At 45.8% G+C, this 17,081-nt stretch overlaps 1 protein-coding gene across 4 annotated transcripts in view; it reads right to left on the bottom strand.

Annotated features, from left to right (window-relative positions):
* NRCAM (neuronal cell adhesion molecule) overlaps positions 1-14,751 on the bottom strand; it is a 323,257-nt gene extending 308,506 nt beyond the window's left edge. For 2 of the 4 annotated variants that reach the window (XM_073809554.1, XM_073809556.1), the window contains exon 1: positions 14,612-14,751. The gene's annotated coding sequence lies outside the window, so the exon portion shown is untranslated. The remainder of the gene's footprint in view (positions 1-14,611) is intronic. The other 2 variants (XM_019940696.3, XM_073809557.1) reach the window with 1 other exon arrangement.
* Between the last annotated feature and the right edge of the window lie 2,330 nt (positions 14,752-17,081).

The following is a 17,081-nucleotide window of genomic DNA, read 5'->3' as shown; positions in this document are numbered from 1 at the left end:
CTGTGATGGCAGGATGTGAGCTGCAGCTGTCGTGCAGGGCAGGGAGCCTGTGGGCCACAGACAGCAGCTGCCGCGAGTCATCCGTTTCAAGTAACTGATACGCTGTCCTTCCTTGATGGAGGATCGCTTGGTCACAGGTGTGTGACACATGCATATTCATCACTGGCCCCACTCCCAACTGGAGAGGGGATTGGAGGAGTGGGAAGAGCTGAAATTATGCTTAGATGATGATCAGAGACAGCCCTTTCCATTTTCCCTGGCAGTCACTGCTTTCCCAAGATGCACTGTGCTTGTCCAGAGTTGGAAATAAGGAGCGTAGTCCTGCACATAATATTTTAAACTGTGAGTTTAGTGTAACAAAACAATTCAGAATAATAAAATGGATCTAAGGCTGACAATTTATCCTAGAACTGGCACTGCTAGCCCTGTATTAATACACTTACAAATAAACTTCGGTCGACGTCAAACGTTACAATGGTTCCCATAAATCTTTCAAACCACCTTCACTAAATTGTCTTTCAGGGCAAATATTTAAAAGACCTAAAGAGTTTATACCGAGGGAGTGATTTTCAGAAACAAACCACCGTCTGCCCTCTGCTCCTTCTAGAGCCTTGGACATTTCACTCCATCAATTTGTGCCTCACTGTCCTGCATGGAAAAGAGAAGCTGTAAGAAACTGCAGGACTAAAAACAGCCATGGTTCCAAATTACTTCCTGCTGGATGCTGGTGGGTTTTCATTAGTCTCTCCTAACTCCAGGAGGGAACCACAAATTGGCAAATGGTTTACATATTAAAATGGAATTACGGAATCTCACAAATGCAGACATTTTAAAGTTCTTGGTGCTCATCCCAAGAACCTTCCTACCAAATCATCTCATTGATATGATTTAAAACAACCTGGCCCTTCCATGGATGAGGCAGCTCATTAAATGCTGTACACATGACACTAATAATTAGGGTCACTGCCATGCGGGAACTCACCATCCAAGATAGACAAGGCTGGCGCTGGTGGAAATGAGGAACTCACACCAAGCCACCAGACGTCATTAAGCACTAGCTAAAATGGCTTCAGAGTTTCCAATTCATTCCAACTAATATTCATGTTGATTAAAAGAGCGTGGCCATCCTGCTGCCTCAACTAGACAGAAGGGCTGCCTGAGTACAGTGAGCTACAGAGTTCTCCGCAGGACCATCCTTCACCCTGTCCCACTGAAGCAGGCTGGTGGCTCACCAAGCCTTTGCGTTCCTCAGCAGGAGGAAATATCAGCCCCCATACTGTGTTTTTCAAGTCAAGAGACACCTCCCGACTGGCAAGGCGCAGCCAGGGCACCTGCAGAGACTTCAACAAAATACGCCCGCGGAAGTTCCCAGGTGACGGCAATTTACGCGAGGAAGGCAGCCAAGTAGAAGTCCACTTGATTACAGCCAAAAAGAATCATCGAGGGCTTCCCTGGTGGCCCAGTGGTTGGGAGTCTGCCTGCCGATACAGGGGACGCGGGTTTGTGCCCCGCTCCTGGAAGATCCCACATGCAGCGGGGTGGCTGGGCCCGTGAGCCATGGCCGCTGAGCCTGCGCGTCCGGAGCCTGTGCTCCAAAAAAAAAAAGAGTAATCGACTGATTAAACTACCAACTTCATACCTTCGTCCAGTTAATCAAATGAATACTCTGCCACCACCACTCCCAATATTTCTGTGCTTTAATTCAAAGTACAGAGCCTTTCTAACTAACTGACTTATATACACATACTCCTTGGTACACAAAGTAGACATTGACAGTTATAGATACAGACATATGAACATAGAGATGTGAAGGGGCTACATTTTCACCCTTTCTTTTTTGTAAGGGATAAACTTAGAAACAGGTGACCTTATTACTGCATTCTGTATTGGTTTCCTAGGGCTGCCGTCACAAAGCCACACACTGCGTGGCTTCAACCACAGACATTTATGGCCTCACAGTTCTGAAGGCTAGAAATTCAAGATCAAGGTGTCAGCAGGGTTGGTTCTTCCTGAGAGCTGTGAGGGAGAGTCTGTTCCATGCTCTTTCCTGGTTTCTGCTGCTTTGCTCGCAATCTCTGGCACTCCTTGGCTTGTAAGGTCTCTGCCTTCATTTCTACAAAGCTTTCTTCAACCATGCCTGCCTCCAAGTTTCCTCTCCTTAGAAAGCCACTACTCAGTGAACTAGGGCCCACTCTAATGACCTCATTTTAACCGTAAAGACCCCATCTCCAAATGAGGTCACATTCTGAGGTACCAAGGGTTAGGGCTTCAACATACGAATCTGATGGGGGACACCCTTTGACCACCTTCCCATTCCTAAAGCTCTGTGTCTACACCCAGGTCAATGATGACTAGTAGTTTTTCAGCTTTACTGAGGAATAATTTGACAATAAAACTGTAAGATATTTAAGTGTGTATCGTGGTGATTTGATACATGTATACATTGTGAAAGGATTCCTCCCATTTTGTTAATTAACACACCTATCACCTCACATATTTCCTTTTTTGTGTGTGAGAACATTTAAGTTCTACTCTCTTAGATACAATGCCGTATTGCCAACTACAGTCAGCATGTTATACATTAGATCCTCAGACATCTTTTAGCTGAAAGGCTGCTCCCTTTCACCAACCTCTCCCTATTTCCCACACCCCCAGCCCCTGGGAACCACTGTTCTACTATGAGTTTGACTCCTTTTTATTAAATTAAAGATTCTACACGTAAGTCATATCGTGCAGTTATTTGTCTTTCTCTGTCTGGCTTATTTCACTTAGCATAATGCCCTGCAGGCTCATCCTGTCACAAACGGCAGGATTTCCCCCTTCCGCATGGCTGAATAATATTCCATTGTGTACATATACCACATCTTCTTCATCCATTTGTCTGTTGATGGACAGTTAGGTGGTTTCCATCTCTTGGCTATTATAAATAACTCTGCAATGAACATGGGAGTGCATATATCTCTTCGAGATCCCGTTTTCACTTCCTTTGGATAAATACCCAGAAGTGGGATTGCTGGATCATATGGTGGTGCTAATTTTAATTTTTGAGGAATCTCCATATTGTTTTCCATACTGGCTATGTGGCTATTATTTTTAAATATCTATTTCTTGTCTGAGGTACAAAGGCACAGAGTAAATACAAACAATGATATACATACAAATGCGCTCAAAAGCCTCATTGTATGTGTCTCTCTTTATATCAAACCTCTAAGCACATGCAGTTTGTGAGCTGGATGAATTTAATATATTAAAATGGTTTCATGCTTTATTGATTTGCGGTATTGATAGTCATGGCTGACAAAAAAAATTACTGACTGTCCTCTTGAAAAATATGAATAGAATACGGCTTGGGTAAAACACGATTAGATTTCAAAGACTATTACGGACATTGACTACAACTGGAAAAAATGTATTTGCTGAATTTACACCTTTTTTATCATATGGACTCAATCTGACTTTCACATATATATTGTTTGTTGAAAGTTAAGAATATAGTTTGTGTTTTGAAAACAGTCCCACCATGAAGCACCAAAAAGGGTACCCATCTCACAGACTGCAGCATGAGACCACTTCATTTATTCAAAATCAAGTAGACATGGTTGTTGCTAAGGATGTATGAAACATACATATCTCTGAAGCAAATCTGGCAAAGTATCATAGTGAACAAAATGGCTACTGTCTACCTAATCAGAACACAGACAGATGTCGTCTTTCAGCACTTTCCTTTTCATCATCATTGGTCCTAGTGACATGCACTCATGAGGTAGGGTTGATGATGAGAAAATTTATGTGGTTTATCTTCATTTTCCAGCTCAAGGAAAAGAAGTACTTAAGCAACTTATCCAAAGCCACACAGTAAAGCAAAGTTTCCTAGTCTATACGGAGTAGCCCAGTACTTTTCAAAATTTAATTAATTACAAATTTCAAGAAAAATTTTCACTCCGGTATCTCTCAAACATGGACCCACTGCTTCAAACCCAATCACTCACTATAATCCACTAACTAGTTGGGAAGGGCCATGCTATAACTCAACTCACATCTTGGAATATAAAGAAAAGTACAGGTAGGAGTACTCAATAAACAACCAAAAAAGGGAGAAAGTTCCATTTTTAAAGCTGCAGACTGAGGTCTCCTGATATGTTTCCCACACCAGCCTTTTTCCACTTTGCATGTCAGTCCTGTATGCCTCACTTCTGATTTCTTCCCATTCAGATGGTGGAAAGCAATCTCAGAAAGTGCTCCAACTCAATCAGTGTGCACCCACCCAGACACCTCTGGAGGGGAATGAGTGTCAGCTTCGGACTTGAAGGAAAGGAAAGCCTTGTGCAAACCTGGAATCATCAGCTGCCGGCAAAGGTAGAAAATGACAGAGGAGCTCTTTGGTGTCACAAGGATGCCGTTTAGGGCTACACAGTGGCAATTTCAAAAATGGTACCCTTCTGGATGGAGTGATTTCACCTGCCCACTCAAGTGTCTAATTGAGAACCAGGAAGCAAATTATAATCAGAGAGAATCCAGGCATGAAATTATGAATGTTGGATTTTCCACAGTCTAGACTTTGTCTATGTCTTCAAACAGGGCTAGGGACAAAATTCCCCAATGTTGTCCAACCAAAGATCCACTTGATATTTTGCAATATTCATGGATTCAGTCATTCATTCTTTCATCAAACATGGGGACTCGTGCATATACACCACCATGCATGAGAAATGCAGCTGAGGTTTCTAGTGGAACAGTGCGAGGGCTGGGTTTCCATGCCTAGAAGCCTGAGGAAAGCTGACGGAAGTCTCTTATGAGCAAAGCCAAAAAATGCCTATCCTGGGTGACTATTTTGTTAGTGGCTTTCCTTTATTGGCCTCTCAATGTTATCTAGAGCCAATTTAAAATATTTTCATACAACTGGGGCACTTCTCCTCACCTACCACGTGTCCACCTCTTTACTGATTTTTATTTAGCCATATTTGCTTGAGTTTCACTTGGAATCTATCATGCTCTTTATTCGTCTACTTAGACATCCTTGAAAAATCATTCCTGAATTGAACTTTGATGCGTTATAGAAGCTCACTCATCATATCACCCTTATGCAAAGTGAAGAATCCTGTATAACCTGAATAATCACCCCAAAATGTGCGTGGCAAGTTCCCGTTTTCATATATCTAATTTTCTCTACCCAGAGCCATCTGTATATAGAGGAACAAATAGCTGGTGAGAAGAGATGATCTCACTGAGAATTTAACTGTGTTATGCTGAAAGAACTTTACCTTTGACTCCTGGTAAATTCTTGTCAATGCCTTTCTTTTCAACATAAATAATGTACCATCATATTTTGTCTGAGTTATTTCTATTCTCTGATGTCAAGTAACTTCAATGACCTACTGTACCACAATAAAATCTTTAAAAAATATTTAGAAGTGGGGGGGGGGATAAATTAGGAGTTTGGGATTAAAATATAAGCACTACTATACATTAAATAGATAACCAACAAGGACCTACTACTGTTTAACACTGGGAACCATACTCGGTATCTTGTAATAACCTATAATGTAAAAGAATGTAAAAAAAAGAAAATGTATGTATAACTGCATCACTTCGCTATACACCTTAAACTAACACAACACTGTAAATCAACTATATTTCAAAAAACTTTTTTTGAATATTTAGTATAAGATGCTATGGAGACCAGTCTCCATTAGCTGAGCAACTGCCACAAACATTTTTATCCTCCGCCCATTCTCTTCTTTCAGATTTTGTTATTACTTTTCCAGCACTCTGTTCTTTACTCTCTCCTCATTACTTAAAATGCCTCCCCCTCCTTCTGCCATGGGACACTTCTCCAGGATGTCACAATTCTCATTACCCACCTGAGTCTTCCTTCCATTTGAATCCTTCACTCTCTCTGATCTCCACTCTCCCAACCCCAGTCCAAGCAAATAAATCTGACTCCCTCCCTCCCTACTGTTTACCGAGTCCCCTCAGAGCCCTAGGACAGCAATAAACCCTTGATGTATTTTACCATCCACTATGATTTTGCACCACAGTAACTGTAACTAGAAACAGAGACAGAGCCATGGAGTTTTTAAACCCTATTCCAAGTATGAAAATGCAAGTTACCTTAAAATCTATGAGACACAGCAAGTATCTATCATGATTTATGTAAAATACAACATGTGATGTAAGTTATATAATCAAATCCGAAGTAAAATCACTTCTGTTTTTATTACAGTATTAATTATCTCTAAATTTTTACTTTACTATTTAGTTCGTATTATCGCCCTGTCAATGTTACTGCCCTTACAGTAGAGCTATTCATCTGACTGTATTACATGTATATAAATAAGGCTTTTCACTACCTTGCCACTAACCATCAGAACAAAAGATTATGTCATCAAGTCATTTTAATGGTCAAAAATATCAAAGCAAGATTTTTCTAATTGTAGTTTTTATGGAGTACCAGGAAGTGTTTCAAATTACCCCAATGAGTTTGGGATTGACATATACACACTGCTATATTTAAAATAGATAACCAACAAGGACCTACTGTATAGCACAGGGAACTCTGCTCAATACTCTGTAATAACCTATATGGGAAAAGAATTTGAAAAAGAATAGATACATGTATATGTATAACTGAATCACTCTGCTGTACACCTGAAACTCACACATTGTGAATCAACTATAATCCAATAAAGAAGAAAAATTTTAAAAACCCGCAAATTACCCCAAATTATTGCATTTCAATAACCCTGACTTCCCAGTAGCTATCTCATTTATTCTAGTTATACACACAGCCAACTTCTCCTTCGGAAATATTTTAAATCAGATGCTCCCAACCAAATTGAATGGGGAAACCATGTGCTGTGTTAAAAACTTCAGTAGGAAATATAACAGTGATGGTCTACCACGAGAAGCAGAAAGCTGAAATCACGCTGCATAAATACACTCATACAGGAAAAAGCACTGATTAGTCCATATTTAGGACAGATTGATCTTGTCATATACCAAAACAATCAATATCAAGACACTGTAAGGACATTTTGCAAGGGACGTTGATTGGGCATTTCTGTGTTTATTTCACTAAAGACTAGAGGGGGAAGCAGCAAAACAGTCAGAAGAGTATTTGCAATGCAATTAGGGGGGGACCAGCACATCTGAGTGTATGCCAGACGCAGGGGCCTCCCCTAATTCACACAGTCCAGCGTCTTAATGGGGCGCACAGCATCGAACTGCACTTCCTACAGTTTGAAAACTTTTGTCAGTTAACTAGATGTTTACCGAGGGCCTCGCTTCGGCACTCAACATCCCGGGTACGCCATCCAGCTCTCTGGACGCACTTCCAACACCATCTGTCACTTAAGCTTCCCCGGATTCAAAAATTTCAATTCAAACTAATCTACTCGGCACTCAAACCGAAGCTATAATTCAAACTTCGACATGAAGCTTGAATTCCTTTTCAGTGTTCTTCAACTTTGACCCAGCTCCCCCCCGCCCCGCCTTCGCTGAAAAGGGCCAAGACAACAGCCCAGCAAGTGGGGCAGGCAAAACAGACCTCCTTTGTTCACTTTTGTCCTTTCAGCTCCCTATTGAGGTGAGGGACTGAAAAGCCGCACAAGGCTTTGGAAGGCAGCAGTGCACCAGCTCCAGCCATCCTTCCTCAAAGACCACAAAACTCCAGGACGAAACTCTTGGACGAAACACAGTCCATTTTTACCTTAAGGCATAATGAATGGAAGATTAGTACATTTCCCTTCCCTTTCCCTTGAGAGAGAATCTGTTAAGGGTGTTTAACAGGAGTTTATAATGCTCGTCCAAAACGAACGCTGTAAATCACACCATTCAAAAAGCCAAGGGCATTGGAAAGTGGCATGAAATTAGCTTTAAAGTTGAAATTCGGAGAAAAGATCACTCCCTGCTGAATGCATCTACTGAATTTTTTGAATGCTCTCAGCCCACTTGAGAAAGACAAATCAAATTCATTGCATATTACACAGTAGAAGACCTCCTACAGGATTCCCTCAAATGGCCTTGGGAATATATTTTCCTGGTGGCAGAGGGTTTTGAACCAATACACCACGCACATCAGAAAACTGAAATATACATACGAATATGGATGTATATTCAAAATATTCTTTCCAGCCCTTCCTATCATCATTTAATAAGAAGAATTTTTTGGACTTTTCTGGCAGTCTGGGGGTTGAGACTCCACACTTCCACTGAGGGGGGCTCGGGTTTGATCCCCGGTGAGGGAACTAGGATGCTGCATGCTGCGCGGCACGGCCAAAAAATTTAAAAAAAAAGAATTTTTGAAAGTATCATTTTCCTCTGACAGTAACTGTCATTTTCATTCTCATGTGAATTAAACAATGCCTTAGCATGGGACAATATGGAACAAAATCAGGGAACACCTAAGACAAGATAAGGTTTATTTGTCATTCCTGTTTTTAAACTGAATAAGCCACTTGGACAGTGTGTGCAGCAGATGAGCATTTGTAGATTCCCTTTATCACTGGCATTTCTTATATTCACTAGTTTTTCAGTCACTTGAAGGAAACCCTGTATCAGACTTTTAAAAATTACCTTTTTCTCGTTTGAAATTCCAAACTTGTAGGCCAGTAAAACAGGTCAATGAAGCTGACACCGTATCTTTTTTATTAGCTCAGCTAAGCAATTATAATTGGGTGGTGAGAGTTTATGCTGTCATCTTTGAAGATTCCGTGGCGGGGAACAATGTCCGATGCAGACTTGTAAATGACAACTTGGGCACATCCCTAAATAGTCAATGTACCATATTCCTATCTGTTCCCAGATATGAGGCAAATGTGCTCTTGGTCTGGGTTAAAATAACAATGTCAAATTTTCCAGTAAAATAAAAGCATACTAATATGTAATCTAACCTCCAAGCAAAATCACTTAGCACAAGAGAACTACAGACATACATACTGTAATTCCACTTTTTTTTTTTTTTTTTTTTTTAGCGGTACGCGGGCCTCTCACTGTTGCGGCCTCTCCCGCTGTGGAGCACAGGCTCCGGACGCGCAGGCTGAGCGGCCATGGCTCACGGGCCCAGCCGCTCCGCGGCATGTGGGATCCTCCCGGACTGGGGCACGAACCCGTATCCCCTGCATCGGCAGGCGGACTTCTCAACCACTGCGCCACCAGAGAAGCCCTAATTCCACATTTTTAAAAATATCACATGAATGTGTGTCACCAAGGCTGGCTTCTCCCGGACTTTGCACAAAGTATGGGGTCAATTAACACTTGTTAGGAACCACACATTTCTTTATTAATAAAAATTAAACCAGTAAATTAGAAAATATTGTGAATGGCTTATTCATAATATACACAGTATATTAATTTATACCTTTTAAAAGTAACAGCTACAGTTCTTTACACCCACAAGGATGGCTATTATCGAGAAAAGAGAAAACAAGTGTTGGTGAAGATGTGGAGATACTGAACCCTTGTGCACTGCTGCCGCAAATGTAAAACAGCACAGCTGCCATGGAAAACAGTACGGTGGTTCTTCAAAAACTTAAAGTGGAATTACTATACGATCCAGCAATCCTACTTCTGGGTATATACCTAAAAGATTTGAAAGCAGTGATTCAAAAAAGGTATTTGTACACCCACATTCATAGCAGCAAAAAGTGGCAGGTGCCCAACTTGACAGATGAATGAATTATAAAAACATGTTGTGTCCACACAATGGAATATTCTGCAGCTTTAAAAAGGAAAAAAATTCTGACACGTGGATGAGCCTTGAAGACCTTATGCTAAGTGACTTAAGCCAGTCCAAGGACAGATACTGCATGATTCCATTCGTATGAGGTATTCAGGGTAGTCAAATTCATAGAGACAGAAAATAGAAAGGTACTCAGCAGGGATTGGGGGACGGGGGGAACAGGGAGTTACTGTTTTAATGGGCGCAGAGTTTCAGTTTGGGAAGCTGAGAAAAGTTCTGCAGATGGACAGGGGTGAAGGCTGCCTAACAATGTGAAGTACTTGATGCCACTAAACTCTACAGCTAAACATGATTACAACAGTAAAGTTGATGTTATATATATTTTGTCACAGCAAAAACAGTAACAGCCAAAAAAAAAAAAATCACATTTTCTACAAATATATTGCATTTGCTTCCCCATTTAGAGACGACCTGATACTAAAGATGTCAGAGCTGCTATAAACCTGGAAGCAGAGCCATTCCCATGTTTTCCTCATGTAGCCCTCTCCTTCACATTTTAAGAGGGAAAATAAACATTCATCAGTTCCTTCTGGCACATTTTCTTATTCTTAGAAACTTCAGCCTCTGATGCCAATAAAGACTCTTTCAAACTAAAGGGGCTTTTCATTTGCCTGGGTGGACAAAGGGTTAAATAAAATAAGCCACTGGATTCTTGCCCCTAGCATCCCTGGAGGCTAGGAGTGTCCTACCTGCTCCTGGGTCCTTACCTGGCAGAAAAATTCTGGGTTCCTTCGGCAGAAGCATGAAACAGAAAAGGGAAAATACATCTAACTGTATTTAGTAATTTCCAATCATTTGCAAATCACTTCCTTTTCAGCAACCATCTCAGCATTTGAAGGCTGACCTAAGGCAGTCTTTGGATGCAGACAGACAAAACTTCCTACAGAAGAATACTTTAGGAGCTCTGTATTCTAGCTACATTTGTTATGGGTTACCACACTTCTCAGATGGGAAACGTTCTTTGCAAATGGGGATGAGACTCCAAAGGCTGCTGGCAGAGGCAGCAAATCTGTACTGCTGTGGACTGAATTGTTTCCCCCCAAATTCATATGTTGAAGCCCTAACCCTCGATGTGACTGCATTTGGAGATAGGGCTTTTAGGAGGTAATTAAGGTTAAATGAGGTCATAAGGGCAGGGTCCTAATCCAACAGCATCAGCGGCCTTCTAAGAAGAGGAAGAGAAGGGAACTCTCCAAAGATACAGGCTGAGGAAAGGGTATATGAGCACACAGGGAGAAGACGGCCATCAGCCAGCCAGGAAGAGAGCTCGCACCAGAACCCAGGCTGATACCCTGATCTCAGACTTCCAGACTCCAGAACTGTAAGAACATAAATGTCTCTTCTTTGAGCTACCCGGTCTATGGTATTTTGTTATGGCAGCCTGAGCTAACTAAGACAAAGACCTTCTGATTTCAAAGTGAGAACATCAGAGAGAAAAAAAGACTGGCATCTCGGTGGTTACCCTTAGGGGAGAGTAATGACTGGTGGAAGCCACAAGAGGGCTTTCTCTGACATTCACAATGTTCTGGTCCTGGATTTGGGCACAGTTACATGGGGTATTCAGTCTGTGCAAATTCATCAAGCTGTACATTTATATGTGGAAAAAAAGAATCTGTGTGTGTAAGTGTGCAGCCATAAATGATAAAACTGGAATTAATCTCCCCGAGGGCAGGAACTCTGCTTTGCTCACCACTGCAACCCCAGTGCTTAGAACAGCAGGCCATGCACTCAGTAAATATCTGTGAATAAATGAACGAATGAATAAAAGTATCTCTATACCAGAAAAGCTTCCTGAGGGGTTCCGTTAAATAGGTCCTTTGTACATACACTACATAATATCTGCAGATTCTAATTATATTCAATCAATTAGGCAAGGAAAACTATCCTACATGAAAGAATTATTTGAAATGAGTCTTAAGGAAATTTCCTACAGCCCAAGTGTACACGTTCTCAGCACGCGCTCCCCCTTCTGAAGCACTCACAGCCAATGTGTTGTCACATCTGCCTCACCGCAAGTACCGTTTCCAAAGATGACTTGCTTTTCATTTACTGTGGCTACTCCAATAACAAAAATGATGTGTATTAAGGAGACTGGCCTACAGTCCAAGCACCTCATCACTACGCTGCATAAGACAGCTGGGTGACCTCTCTGAGCCCCAGTGTATTCATTTTGAAACCCAAAGATTTAGGAACAATGTTTTCTGACAGCTCTAAAATTCCTGGATTATGTGAAATGTTTAGCTCCTTTCCTGTAATGAAGTAGAAAGCAAGCTGAAAGAAGACCATGAGTCAGCAGCATTAAGAAAGCAAAATGAACTCATTTTTCCAACCGGTCAGTCAATTACAATCATTCCAAAAGCTATTCCAGGAAGAGCTGATTTCACTGTCATTCACACTCTTGTTTCTTTTAGTTAACATCTTTATAAATGCGCCCCAGTCATATACTTAGGATAGTTAATGCTTTCCTAAGATTTTATACTAGGGTCTTATTCAAATTCAACGTCCAATTGGAGGAGTAAAGCTGCTGCCGTCAAAAGAATCTACAAAGGAGATTCAGGGCTGGGGACCTGCAACAGAAATGTTTGCCAAATGGAAATATTTGCCTTTTCTTAAAAAATAAAAAAGAAGAAGTTCTCTCAAAAATTGTGATGTGCCAGGAACCTCTCAGCCTCTCTGGAATCGCAGGTGGCTCTAGTCACTAAGAAGAGCCCAGTGACTGTGGTTGGATTGTGGGTTAACAGCCAAGTACTTAAAAGCTAGCAGGGATAAAGGAACATGTAAAGGAACTGAAGGGCAATACAGGGCAATCAAAAGGCTATTCCACAATACAATTCGCTGAATTACAATACTGCCTGCTACTGTGAGGTCTGCAGGGGCCACAATTAAAGGGGCTTACAGTATGTCCCTGATTTCTGAGCACTGGGTGGTTTTAGGCTTCCTCTAAACTAATGATACGCCTCCAAAAGGCCACATTTTCACAGCCTTGGATGGCCAAAAAGCTAATCCTTGCTCCCTCACTTCCTAGCTATGTGGCCTTGGGAAAGTTACTCGACGTAAGTCTCCGTCTCCTAATTTTTAACATGGGGTTGCTATGGAAACTGATATGATAGATACATGTAACATGCACAGCGGCCCAGCACCTCTGACGCGCTCAGAAAGTGTTGACTATCATTACCATTAAAGTAGAAAGTATCCAATTGCCTAAATCCACTTCAGTACTTCTGGAAGGTCTCATTTACTTCTGAGGTATTATTACAATATTTTAACAACAGGGCATGGTTAGCATAAAGCAGTGGCAGCCAAAGCAGCCTAGCCTCCTTATGTACGTTTGTATTCAGTGGCTACCTTGTTCCTTTCCGGATAGCCCCAGGGGGAGCTCCTGCCCCAGGAGAGTTGCTTCCTGCCCCATTACACTCTCCTTCGTCTCTGCTTGCTAAAGCCTCGGGCGGGGAAGGGCCCTGCCCCGGATACTCGCACCTCTGCGCCTTAACCAAGCGGGAAGGGGACGAAAAGAACGCTTCGCTCCTAGGACAGAGTGCTCCGCGCCGGATGTAGCCTCTGGCTGGAGCTGCTGGTGCGAAAACGACAGGAGAGAGGCGGGGTGGTAAAGACACGCCACCGCTCGGCGGCCCCCCTTCTCGCCGGCAGCTGCACAGGGACGGCCCCCTAGCGTGCGGGGAACAGAAGATGCTGCCGCGGGCCGGGAGCCGGGCGGGAGGGAGGCGACCCGGAGGGGAGGACAGTGGCCTGCTCACCAGCCCCTCCGGACCCAGGGAACCCTCCGGCGGTGCTTGCTGCCCAGAGTACACGGCTCTGGGAGAAAGAGCGCTCCCGGGCTCCCAAGACCACGGCACCCCGGTTTCCCCTCTGCGCACGGGCAGATGCGGGCGGGGTATGGCTGGGCTGGCTAACCGCCGCGGACCCGCGCGCTGCGGCGCCCACCCGCACGGCGTGCACGGGGCCGGAGGCAGCGCGCGGCGCAGATGGCGCTCGCCGGGAGATGGATGCGCCTGAGCCGGCAGTGACGGGCGGCTCAACACAACATCCCCGGGAGAAGCTGTTGCCAGATCCCACCGTTGGGAGCCTGGGCAGGGAAGGGGCTCTTCTGAGTCAGCCTCAAGCCGCGGCGTGCCAGTCCCAACAAGTCCCAGTCCCGCGAGGCCGGGCGGGGCGCCGGGACCCCGGGGACCCGCACCTGTAGGGCCGACAAACACCCCGGAAAGCCCCCTACCTACTGCTTTCTGGGTCTCTTCCGTCCTCCATCCCTTGTTCCCCGAGTTCTCTCCAGGCCGGAGAGAGTGGAGGTCGGACCGCCCCTGAACTCCGGCGATCCGCGCAGGTGTGAGCGCATCCGAACAAAGCCCACGCCCAGATACGTCCTCGGGGACCGGAACATGCACACGCCGGAGCGCGCTGCCCAGGCACCTGCGCTACTCGCCCCGCCGGCCCTGCGGCTTGACAGCCCGCGCCCTCCGCCTCCCTGCCCGGGAAGCCGCAGTGCCGGGCCCCAGCAGCCTCTCCAGGCCCAGTTGGCCCCAAAGCCACCTCCAGGCAGGGCTTCCCGGAAAGCGGGGGGCACGGATACACAAGTTGGCCAAGGGCTGGGGAGGTGAAGGGGGCCCGCCGGCGCCGCTGTATCTCAGCCTGGCCCGCACAGGGCTGCGGTCCCCTCCTCCCGCCCGGAGCCGGAGGGGAAGGGAGTTGGCTGCCAGGTTGCCCCTGCGGCAGGGAGACCTGGAGGGGCGCTGCGAAGCCAGGGTGTTCCGGTGTCCCGGCGACAACACAGCCGCCCCCCGCGCCCTCCTCCGCTCGAGCCGTCGCCCCCGAGCTGGACCGACTGTCACCGCCAGCCGCGCGTGCGGAGCTACTCACGTTCTTACGCCGCGCCCACCACTCGGCCCACGCGCAGCTGGCCGCGACCCCGAGCACCGGTGTAGTCCGTCCCCGACGCAGCTGTGGCCACCAGCAGCCCCGCGCCGTCCCCTGCGCCCGCGCGGCTCAGGCTCCGACTGCGGCGCGCGTCAGCCGTCGACCCGAGCGAAGCAGGGCTGGCCCTGCGCCCGCGCGCGCCCCCGCCGCAGCGCCCTCCCCGCGCGCGCCGCTCTCCCTCCGCCCGCCCCGCCCCTTCCCCTCCGCGCCGCCCCTGCTGCTGCTGCGGCGGCGGCGGCGGCGAATGGGCTCCGAGCGCCCGCGCCTCCGGGGGCTGGGTGGCCCCTCACCTGAGCGGCCGCGCCACCACCAACCACGTCATCCAGCCAGCGCGTGAGGGACGGAGGGCGGGAGCGTGCAGGGAACGAGGGTGGCTGGGGTCTGGAATTTGGCTACAAGAGATGTTCCAGAAAATGGGTGGTTTTGAAATGTCACTCTCGTGGTGCTGGTTTCTGTGTGATGTCTGTGGTCTCCCACCGCTACACCTTCTTTTAAAGCATTTAATTTCGTCGAGACTCACCAGCTGGGATGGTTGAAATTGACGTCTTTTTGTTTTGCTTTTAATTTTTTGGCAACTCTTCTTTCCAGGCAGCCCCCAGAAAGGGAAGCTTCAGCGGTCTATGCGCGGTGGGAGTTGGATCTCTGGTTCCAGAGAACAGGATTAGTTCAGATTTGATTATTTTCAGATTTGGGAGCATTATGGAGAATTATTTGAAATGTAAAAAGAGAGTTAAGATTTTCTAAATGTGTATTTTAGCAAACACACTGGGGCCGCAAGTTTCAGGCTCCGGAGTGAGGTCTGCGCTGTATCCTAGCTGATGTCCAAGATCGTTAGCCTGATAACTCATCCTCAGTCATCTACTCTGGTCTGCAGCCTGACCTTCCAGGGCTTCTTCCCAATCATCAGGCATCACCTGACTTGATCATTTGACCATTTACTGCAGGCTCCAACTCTCCCTCCCCTCTGCTGGAGCCTTGTTTCTTTCCTTTCTCTAGTTTAATTCAGGAAGACTTTTGTGGAGCCCCGCATCCCCTCTCCTCATCCCCAGGCTCCAGGCCCTGTGTTAAGGCGGGGTTCAGGGATAAAAAAGGCACAGGGTCATCCTTCAAGGCGCTGACGACTCCTCTGCTCTGCTCTGACTTCAGTGTGAACTTGCCACTTCAACCCACAGCTCCATGCATGCCGGGGAGCAGCCTTCTTTTCTGGCTCTCGCAGACGCCATCATCCTCTCCTCCCACCAGTTCCTGAAACAGTATTGGGATCTCTGGCTACTGGGTCTTTGCACAAGTTGTTTCCTCAGTCCCATTACTCTTCTGATCCGGGTCCTCAGCCCACCTCCTGGGTACCTCTCACCTCTCAGTTAATTTTCCAAATCCCCCTCTAAATTATTTTTATTAAAAAAAAAAGAAGAATGTGATCATGATACCCTTACTTAAAAGTCTGGTCTGGTTCTCTGTTGCCTATAAAATGAACTCCAGATCTTCTGGCACATTCCCTCACAACCTGCCGGTAACTTACCTGTCCGTCCTCCAGTGAAAAGAATTTTCATAACTCTATTGTCTCTGCATGTGAGATTTCTCCCATCCTGAATATTCCTCCATCTTTTGTTCATCTGGCAAACTCGTGTTCGTCCCTCGGGGCCTCGCTCAGCTGATACCTCCTCTGTGAAGTCTTTACCGAGTCTCTGTTTTTTACTGTAAGAGTACTTGCCACATTTGAATGATGTTTCCATGCCTGACTCCACAAAATTTCACTTTTTTTTTTTTGTTTTTTGCGGTACGCGGGCCTCTCACTGTTGTGGCCTCTCCCGTTGCGGAGCACAGGCTCCGGACGCGCAGGCCTAGCGGCTGTGGCTCACGGGCCCAGCCACTCCGCGGCATGTGGGATCTTCCCGGACCGGGGCACGAACCCGTGTTCCCTGCATCGGCAGGCGGACTCTCAACCACTGCGCCACCAGGGAAGCCCAAAATTTCACTTCTTAATGAGGATCATCTTATTTTTGTGTGACCTCATTTCCCACCAAAAGAAATGGAGCCACGGATAATCATAACTCCATTCTCACCGCCTCATCATTCCCACCTGTGTAAAGGGCTTCAGACCCCTCCAAACCCTTCTTACCTCAGTAACCGCTAAGAGTCCTGGGTTGTCCTGCATGCCCTTCTGGCCGGTAATCGGGGGGATGGGGGTGGGTGTGGGGGGCAGTGCTCAAGGAATGCAGACATGAAGGAATCTCGGGCAAGGGACAACTTCCCCAGGGACAGTTTTCCTTATCTCTACAAGTGTAATAGCAGTACTTAATACTCAGGGTTATCGTTAGGGTCAGTTTAAAGCACTGCACAGTGTCTAGGACATAATAGGTACTCAGCAAATTCTAGTTTGAAAAGCAATTGCGTGATCAGATGTCTGTCAAGT

This window comes from Tursiops truncatus, chromosome 9, assembly GCF_011762595.2.
Source record: "Tursiops truncatus isolate mTurTru1 chromosome 9, mTurTru1.mat.Y, whole genome shotgun sequence".
In the NCBI taxonomy this organism is placed as follows: Eukaryota; Metazoa; Chordata; class Mammalia; order Artiodactyla; family Delphinidae; genus Tursiops; species Tursiops truncatus.
The sequence above is the reverse complement of the archived record's forward strand: the minus strand, read 5'-3'. Positions and strand labels throughout refer to the sequence as shown.